We start from the raw sequence: 10455 nt of genomic DNA, 5'->3' as shown, positions 1-10455 counted from the left end.
GCACATTATCATTTCCACCCATTTGATTTTTTTTTTCAATAACCGTAATTATATTATAAATATTGAGTTTATTTTTAATCATTTTTTTTTAAATAAGAAATTAGATTTGTTATATAAATAAATTATGTTTTCTCCAATATTTAAAATATTCTTGGAATGAATAAGTAATAAAGCTGGGCTCTTAACTAGCAATTTTATTTGTCATTACATGTTTTATTTATGAAATTATAAAAACTTGTAGTCAGATCTAGATTATATTTCAATATTTTAAAATAACTTTAACATTAGAAAAAAAATCTGTGACGCTATAATCCACAAGGGGTCAAGGGTGCAGCACTTTGTAAATAAGTATTGTTACTAGACCAAAAGTTCTGTATGGAGGTGATTGGGTCATAATAACGATCAACCACCAGATTTTTACCGAATTAAGGGTATCCACTTGATAAGCCTGGGTTGATCCAAGAGATGAATGAATTCCACTATAAAAATAAAAAACCATAATAATAGGTTAGGTTAGAAATATAGCATCCAGATTATTCCCATCTATTTATTTAATAGTATGAAAAAATCTAATATTCATCATAAATGATCTAAAAATTAGTTAACAAAGTTTTGTTTAGGTAGTTTAATAACTTTATTTTAATAAATAACTCTATTATCATATTCAAAGCTTTATTGAAATTAAATTAAGTATTCTTTGGGTAACAATAACAGTGGACAGACAGTTTTTGATTCACAACTGACCAAAGCCAGACACTGACATGGTGGCATAGAAGGTGCTAAATTGAAAAGCTCTTGGAGGAGGTCAGTCGATGTGGTATGGATGCTTGCTTCACTCAGGATGGAGGATATGGTAGATTCAAGGTCCATACAACACGGTTTTAGGCATCTTCTAAACAAGCCACAAATTGTAAAACTATAATTTTCTTGGTCTATATCTTGAACAGTCAGTACCTGTTGGGAAAAAAAAGTAAATATTATTTGAACTAGAATGTTAGTGTTTGTAGTTTATGTGTACAAAGCCTCTGCCTTTCTGGCTATTATTCAATTTTTTTTCTTAATCAAAATATTTATTTGTTTCAACGTTCATAAATTACACTCACCAGTGTTTTACCTTATGTTTTGATTGTATGAATTATGATTTACGTTTAAGAATTCATTTTATTTATTTGTTAGCTCAGAATATTGTAAAATAAATTGAGGTAAACTTTTAAAAAATATATTATTGATATATAAATAGTATTTATTAACAAATTGTATGAAATATGAAATATAAAAATATATAATTAAGAGATACATAATTTATATTGTATATACAATATACAAAAACACAACAAATAATAAAGTGACTCAAGTAACAAAGTAAATAAAGTAAGGAAAAAAAACTTGATACATTTATAATAAAATATGGTATACATATAAAAATGATATATCATTACAATAAGTGGAAAATCAAAATTATCAAATTTACCAGAAAAATAAAGTTTTAAAAGTCTAAGAAAAGTAATATTTTCATTGGGGAAATTAAAATGTAAAACATAAAATTATTTTCTGATCTCATGAAAAGTAGCCTTTACACATTTGTTATGTATACATGGTGACAATTGTATGGTAATATTAATAAAATATTGCACTTATAATAAAATATTATCAATTATCAATTAGTTAATTAGTAAGTAGATCAGATTATTAAATATTGATGGTTTCATTCTTCTCCTAGCCATTTAATGACTTTCTATTTCAAGATTAATCATGGAAAACATCCAAGATGTAAAAAATTGGACTTCTTCAGTTCCCATGATACCAATTAGTGGATCAAGTATCTCCCTAAGCTATTAATAAGCTGTTTTGGACCATTTTTTTTTTTTTTTTTTTTTTGCATTACTTGAAACTGATAATGAAAAAGAAAAAAGGTTTTCTAGGCATTGCTTTTCTAGCTAACTCTGGGAAATTTTCAGTAAAGAAGTTTTATTAATAAATAAATAAAATTAGATCATATCCATTCATATTATTTATTTATTTTAATATTACCATTATAAATTAACATTTCATATCATTAACATATTATTCTACAATAAGCTTCAATTACTGATTAATTAGAATTCTTTTTGTTCAATAATAATTAAAGTAAAATATAAGTTTAAATAGAAGCTGTTGTATAAACAGAAATATTTCAATATAGTACAACTTTCTATTATACACTTTGAATACAATTAACTATTCTCTTGGGTATACAATGAAATTTATTAATCTGTCAATGTTACTTCATTACATCAGCTTCTGATAAGCTTTCATTATGGAATTAATGTTATTTTATACTTGAAATAAGGTAGTTGCATTTCCACCTTATTCTTTATATTTTGACATAATTTTGTTAAAATAAAACCTTGTTTATTTATTTATTTATAATATTTTTAATTTGATATTTTGGGACTCTTTACAGATTGCACTGGTAAGTGTGCTTAATTTATAACTTAATGATATTCTTACCAGACTCTTGCCTAATCATTTAATGTATCTCCAGTCGAAGATCAATTCAAAACATCTTTTCCTACCTAAATAAACCCCATAATTTATTTTTAAATAAAAATTAATTGTTTTAAGTCAGGTTTTCTTACAGTATTGGAAACCATAGCTATTTCCACTTATATACCTTACTACTTCCATATTAAATTAACTATTAATAATACTTAGTTAATTGGAAGCTGTTATTTAATAAAATTTCCATGTAAGTTTGGTAAAATGAACTAAGAAAAAGTAAAATAGGAAAAACTAAAAAAAAAATATTACCTACTGGAACAAGGAGAATAAGAATAAGATTTTTAAAAATTTGTATTTGTTATAATTATATGGTCCAAATTAATACATAGAATAATAATATAGAGAAATATTGTAGTATTATTATATTATTTGTATCTTGAACTAACTTGTATTTGATTAATTATTTAATCTATTGGTTTTTAGAAGTAGCTATACTTAGAAAAAAAACTAATACATTTATATTTAAATTTAAAATCTAAATTTAAATGGCATAAATGAGATGTTATGTTAAAATATTAGTAGAAATAAGACAAATTAAGGCCAGCTCAATATAATACATTTTTTAGACTTGTGATGTCTGACATACTGTAACTTATTTATGATTTAGAAGTTGGTTGGTGTAATGTTTGAAAACTCATGTAATAAATAATAACATTAATGAATAAAAAAAAATTAGAATCATTAAATATTTTAATATACCTCAAAAGGTTGAGAATTCAGAATGTCCTCTATGTTTTCGATTCTGTCTTGGTAAGAATCTAAAATTAAGGATGTAATCAGAAAAAGGTTTTATAAGTTAAAAAAAATAATGAAATAAAAATATATTACTGAGTTTTTGTCAAAATACTTGCTATTTAAAAATATGGACAAATCCTTTATGTGGTATAGAAAATTTGAGTTTTAACACTGTTGAAGAATGACAATATTGAAATGTTTTATTTTCCAAAATCTATAATTTTATCAAACTTTTTTAATTTTCTTATGTATGAAGTGTAGTTTCTTTTTCAACTAATATAAATTACTAAGGTTTATTTGGATATAAATGAAATAACACTAAAGGATGACAGTCTGAGGAAAATGCCAGGGACAATCAGTCTGCCAGTGTGACAATTATACATCTATCCTCTATTATTTTGATACCTAGCAATTGCAGGGATATTTGCAATGAGCTATAACTCAAAATTTTATCTCGATGCTAAAATAGGTGAATAAAATAACACCAAAAATGGAATGATAATAAGTTTTTCAACACGACTTAAAATATCATGAAAACTAAAAATCGGAGTTGCTTACTACAAGTGAGAAAAATGCTTAGTATTTCATTCTGTGATGAGCTATAATTACAAATTGTATCTTGATGCTACACTGAGCTAGAGAGACAAAAAATATATTAAAACAATATTAGTATAAATAATTATAGTAATACGTTTGAACTTTTATTGTTAGATTAAACATGTGAGGGGTAGCAATTCATGTTCTGTTCCTGAAAACTTTCATATCGCCATGGTAAATTTAGTAAAAGAATTTTTATTTTTAAGGTAAACTTAATATAAACAATTAATAGTTTTTCTATAAGATAAATTACTTTTAAGAAGGGTAAACTCACCATTGGAAAGTACTGCAAGAGGAAGCAATTAGCAAGACATCGAAAACATTAAACCAAATGTTTTCATTTCTTATTTTAGCTATCACAATATCACAAGCCAATCTTATCAACATGTAGTAATAAAACGTATGATAATTTAAACTAGAATTTCACTATAATTAGTATAATTAAAAAACATTATTTAATAATTATAATTAAATAAAAATGTTTTTGTAAAATAAATATCATTATTAATAAAATTTTAATACATTATTCCATTTTCAAAAGTTTCACTTCTGTCGGTCAGTCCCAACACTAACTCAATTTTTTTTTAAACCAATCCTATGCAGCGGACAGAAATATTGATATAAATTGCTAACGACTATAATGGCCATAACGAGTGGAACTCTCCTTGCCTCTCCTGAATACTCTCAATACTGCTGCATTTAGGCCCTATTTCCCTCAGATTGTGTATTCTTTAACTAGGGCCGATACCAATTAGTGTCTGCTATTCATCTCTGACCAGGCCACATAAATTTATTTTGTTGAATTTCGTTGCTGAGAGGGGAGAAAGGCTATATATATAAATATATTTATATATATTATAAAATATACTCGATATTGTTATAGACAGAAATACCAGTGAGTGTAAACAAAAATCTAGATACGATTATGTTAATAATTAATTGCTGGTTTTTCAGTACTGACAATACCCCATCTAGTCCAGCCATTTAAGGTTCAAAATGGGTGTTTTAGAATTTTTAAAAAACATTTTATATGGTTTTTGAGATGTCACATCTGAATATCAGGTTTGCCACATTGTCAGTGGCCGGTTTCATAACAGTAATACAAAAAATCAATAACATTTTAGAACTTTTTTTTTTCTTGTTACTGGAACGCTAACGATTTTTCGGAGAAAAAAAATCGATAGAATATTAATGCAGATAAAACCTCTTACAAAACATTACATATAATTTTTGACAAATCTTAGAGCTTCAAAAAAGGTGTTTTCAGGAATAAACTACAGAAGCTGTTTTCTAAATGATTTTCTGAGATGAGTCCAAACTCCAGATTAGCCAAAATTTGGAAAGTTTTTTTCACTTATGGCATAAAAACTAAGTAACTTCATCAAATTAAAATCTTTTCAAAGATGAACATTATCTACAAAAATAATGCAGATAAAAATTCCCAAGAAATGCGTATATTGCATTTAATTTTCGGCTAATCTTTTCTGGGTAAAGATATTTCACTTTATTCTCATCGATTTAATATGTTTTTGGGATGCTGAATCCGAATTTTGGATTATCCACCTCGCCATTTGTCGGATCCACTAAGTAAATCTGGATGTCTGAATTTTTTTCAGTACTAAAAAAAATTTAAAATTAAGTGTCTCTAGATGATAAAAATCTATAAAGCAGGTACGATTTCAAACTTAACGCGTCTATTAAATATCAATTTCAGCCAACCTGTGAGGCAGCGTGCAAAAAACAAAAAACTTCCAGCTGTCCGGTTTAAACGAGGCATACCTGAGGTTTGTTCCTAACATATTTTTTTAATAACTTGGCCCCGTTCAGACAATTAGAACAGAGTTGTTTGCGTTTTTCACACCAAAACACAAAACAAAACAAACGAAAAGAATCATTTTTTAATTTGGTTCTAAAGGCATTACAGGTTGGCCGATAATGAAATATAATATACTCATTTTATAGACAATTTTATCTGTATAAATTTTGGGCTATGTTAACCTTCGAGAAATAGTTAGATATATTGTTATTAGCGAAAAACCGAAAAAAGTTTCAAAATTTTGTTGTTTTCTATTGTAGATGAAAAATTAGTGACTGCTGGCAAACCTAAAATTCAGATTTGTTATTCCTTAAACATTAATAATTTTTATTTAGGAAACCTTTTGTTTGACTAGACTATCTGTTTCTCTCAACTATTCCTCCTTCACTCATTCATGTGTCTTGGGGTTATCTATAGTTATATAAAGGGTATACATGATCTTTAGTTTAACATGTTAAATGGAAAAAATTATGTTAAATGGAGAAATATTTCCTTCAAATACGCTACAGACTGGGAGAAAAATGAGTCCTACCATGACTGCCGAAATTTCTTGGCCTCTTAGATTGCTTCGGCCTAAGTGATTTAGCGAACAATTAACTGAGTTTGTGGTCCCTCTGGCTTGGTCGTTGTAAGAAATATCTACATAGGCTATTGTTAATTTTGTTTTGTAACATAAGCTACCACCATCAAGAACAATAAGTATTAGAGGTCTAAGCAGTCATCAACTAAAGAAAACCAGAAGAAGATAAACAATTAAATATAAAAATGATAGTAATAAAAAAAAGATTACATATATGATAAATTACAAATATGATATATATATTATGATATATTATATAAGAAAGTATTAAATAAATTGTATGTAATGTCGCTTCTATTGACAATTGGAGAATAAGTTTTTCTTTAGCGCTCTCGAATTTTTCCGTTTCGAAGTATCCATGCACTAAAACTACTGAATCAGAGCTTGTAAGAACGTCTTCTTCATCTTCGGTCTTGAACAAAATATTTGTACAAACTGAACGTCTTATAGTCAGTCCCTGATATATATGCCAAAATAAATTAACAAAATTTTGATTGTCTGTTACATAGAAAAAAAATGTGTTTTGTTAACTGTGTGACACAGTCTATCAAAACACATTTTTATTGTTATGATTATCTATATAAATTATAATCTATAAAGCTACAGAGTTGATTCGTTTAAATTGGTCATTTATTGCCATTTATACATTCTATACTTTATACGCAATCCTTCTCCGCCGGAGCCACCCTGCTAAGACCCCCGGGGAGCAACGGTCCTATGTCACTTTTGAAATATTAGCTTAAAACGGGAAGAGGAAACTTTAAGATATTTTAATCGAGAAATTTTTAAAAAGCGCCTGAAATTGAAAAACGGCATGAAACCTTCCACTTCCGCCCTCCATGGTAGTCTTACTTGTTTCACTTTTCAAACAGACAATTATAGTGAGTACGTTGGTCGATGTACGGCATGTCACAATCTCACAAGAGGAGACCATAACACAAAAAAAGGTAATCTTTTTTTAACAGGCAAAAGATACAGTCTATGTCTTAGGATTAGTTATTATATGTGCAGATGTCTATTAGCACTCAATCTGAAGTTATTAAATGTACAATTAAGTATTTTTTTATTCGCAGCAGTTTTCATTTCCTAAAGAACGTTTACAAAATGTTGATTTGTAAAAAAAAAATTGATTCTCGGTCATGAGATCCAATATCTTTAATAAATTTCAATTTGGTCACATCTCAGTGAAATATGTACTTTATAATTCCATACTTGTATTCTTCCACTATGATCAGTAGATGTGAGTCGTTCTCGCTAATCCGAAATTTCCAACTCATTGGAGGTGCATTTAATTTTTTGAAAAAGTGAGGTTTTCATATTTCTTTTTTTTTTATAATTTATTTATTCTTATTTACAACTGTATAAAAAGATAAACAACTAGTAAATTTGCTGTAGGTGACATACTGACATCATACAAACATGTGGAGAATCTACCCATTGATGGAACTCCAGTAACATTTCTAGAAAAGATTTCGCGGCCATCTTCTTTTCAGACGCCTAGGAGGATTATTAGATAATGAAGGAGAAGCCAGGTTAGAAACAAGTGGATTTGGGTGGTTGCGAAGTTTGTAATGGAAGGATCTGGTTCTGGCCAAATCGGCAACATATGGAACATTGGGGTCCTGATGGATGACTTGATTTGTGACAAAGTAAGGAGCATTAAGGATTTTACGAAGGATTTTGGACTGTAAGGATTGGATTCGGGACGAATTCGATGGTTTAGTGGAGCCCCAAAGCTCAACTCCGTATGTCCAGATAGGCTTTTTAATAGTCATGTACATCAGTGTTTTCTAATGGATTGGCAATTTAGACCGATTTTCTAGTAAATGTTGCAATAGTCGGAATCGACGAGCAGTTTCCTGTCTTTTCAGTCTTGTATGAGGATACCATGTCAGTCGTTTGTCCAGATTTAGTCCTAAGTAACGGATCTGTTCAACAGGAATGAGTGGGGTATTATTAAAAGATACTGTGGGGCAAGACGAAGGTTTACGTCGAAGGGTAAATGTGATTTGGTGGGATTTATTGGTATTTATTTCAATCTTCCAGTTTTTGCATCATTCTTCAAGGGTGGTGACGTGGGATTGGAGGGTTTGGAATACGATGTAAGGATCATTGTTCACTGAATAAAGACATGTTTCATCGGCATACGTGGTGAGAATGGTGCTATGGTTTTTCATATTAAATATTAAATTTACTGAAGAGTAGAATGAGAGCTTAGAGGTTAAAACCTTCAATTGTAGGGGTGAATTAAAATCTTTAATTAAATCGTACTACTATTCATTTGCTCATAGTAGCATTTAAATACAAATATAGTTTAGAGGTTTCTTCCTGTGATCCCGAGGGAACCATAAAATCCACTCTGGAGTTGATCAAGGATCAAACAAAATGTAATAGTGGAGGAGGGGTGTTTAGCATTTCCTTCTCTGCTCCCCTTTCAATTGGTTTCATTTCCAAAGAGTTCGACTTCCCTAAGGTTAAAGGAAGTGTTGAGCAGTGTATCCGTTCAATTATAATGTCCACTTGATACGCTGTTAATCTGTAAATTAGTATTATCCATTTTTATTTTAGCATCTTGATCTATATCAGGACCCGTAATATTTTAATTTTTTCATAATGCTCTTTAGCAACATTATGTTGAATAGTGAATATAATTATAAATTTTTAAGTAAGCTACAACTTTCAAAACCCTTTCTCGCTATTTTACCTTAGAAGATAAAGGGAACCGAAAAAGTCATAACAAGGTTTGTAGGATAGTTAGGGTAATTTATTTGTATCAACTGCACCAGTTTGTTATGGTAATATGTTCTAGGAAAACCAGATAACAATAATTTTTCATTAATTCAGTACATTGCACTGAAAAGCAATAAAAATCTCATTATTAACTAACCTGATGAAAGTCAAATATGATTTTTTAAAAAAAGTGATATTTTCACAGTGTATTTTTCTATACATTAATAAAAATATAAAATTGATTTCAATTTAGATAAAGAAATTATAAATTTTTTTTCAAATATGAAAACTTCTGAATTCATGTAATTTTAAAAATAATAAAAAATGAATATTTTGTACAATAGAATGTCATACATTTTAGATATAAAAGAACTCGGTAAATAAACAGCTGGCAATTTCAGAATTTTGAATAAAAAATAACAAAAACTTTTAGGGAATATATTTTAATATGTTGACTGAGGTGAAGATGAAAATATTTGAAAATGGCCAACAAAATAGCTCGAAACGTTGCAGAAGTGCGAAATTTATATTAAAAAAATTGGTTTTTCTTTTTTTCTCAAATCGTAGTTAGTGTGGTACATGAGTTTTTCTCCTCTTAGCCTTACTGATTGATATTTTATAATTTTTCAGGGAAGAATTTTTGTAAAAAATCTGATCAATAACGCGAGAGAAGAAAATTGAAATATTGATCGTGAAAATAAACAAAGTCTTATACTTAACCAATTCATAAAATTGACTCTTATGTGACTGCTTGTGCGATATAAAATGATTAATAAATATTTATTTTTTACATAAGGACTAAAACAGAAAGAAAAAAAAATCTTTCATAATTTGTATTTGTCAAGTTTCTATTTCTACTAAAAATGAGAGATGGTTAATTATTTAAAATATATAAAATTAAATGTAACTACCTCCTTTCCTCCTTTAGAGGAAACTGTTTTGAAAATTCGGCATTTCAACTCCTGTCAAGAATTTCAATGAGGATAAAACCTAGCTGATATTAAATACATTTTCATTGAATATTAATATAACGAATTTCACAAAATCGCCTGTCCAAACCCAAATCTACCAAATCAGTCTTGATGGAATCATCCCATCTACGCCTCAGTCTACCCCTTCGACGTTTTCTCGTCGGTTTAGTGTTTGATAACTTATTAGGGATCGCTTCCCTTTAATTGAGCTTTATAATATTAGACGCCCGTAATGCTATCGCCTGAATTAACAAGAACAACGTAACGCGAGGCAAACAAGAAAAAACTAAGGGGCTTATTAAGCATGGTAAGAGATGATGGCGTCGGAGAGGAGGAAATAGACCAAATCAAAATAGAGATAAGTAAATGATCGGCTGTCTTTCAGGATATTATGAAAGACCAACATTTCAACTCAGCGGATTTCGACAGAGCAGTGGGCGATTTCTTGAGTTTCCTCAAGGGTATTAACGCCAAACTGCCGGGCC

The 10455-nt window shown here is 28.8% G+C and overlaps 1 long non-coding RNA gene across 1 annotated transcript in view; it reads right to left on the bottom strand.

Annotated features, from left to right (window-relative positions):
* Nucleotides 1-675: 675 nt before the first annotated feature.
* The window catches only part of LOC136796902 (uncharacterized), a 14058-nt gene continuing 4278 nt past the window's right edge, over nt 676-10455 (bottom strand). Inside the window, exons 2-3 of the long non-coding RNA XR_010844690.1 lie at nt 3241-3299; nt 676-954 (exon numbers count right to left, since the gene is read on the bottom strand). This is a non-coding gene — a long non-coding RNA (uncharacterized lncRNA). The remainder of the gene's footprint in view (nt 955-3240; nt 3300-10455) is intronic.

This window comes from Halyomorpha halys, unplaced genomic scaffold, assembly GCF_000696795.3.
Source record: "Halyomorpha halys isolate HHAL.00 unplaced genomic scaffold, Hhal_1.1 Scaffold845.1, whole genome shotgun sequence".
Classification (NCBI taxonomy): domain Eukaryota; kingdom Metazoa; phylum Arthropoda; class Insecta; order Hemiptera; family Pentatomidae; genus Halyomorpha; species Halyomorpha halys.
The sequence above is the reverse complement of the archived record's forward strand: the minus strand, read 5'-3'. Positions and strand labels throughout refer to the sequence as shown.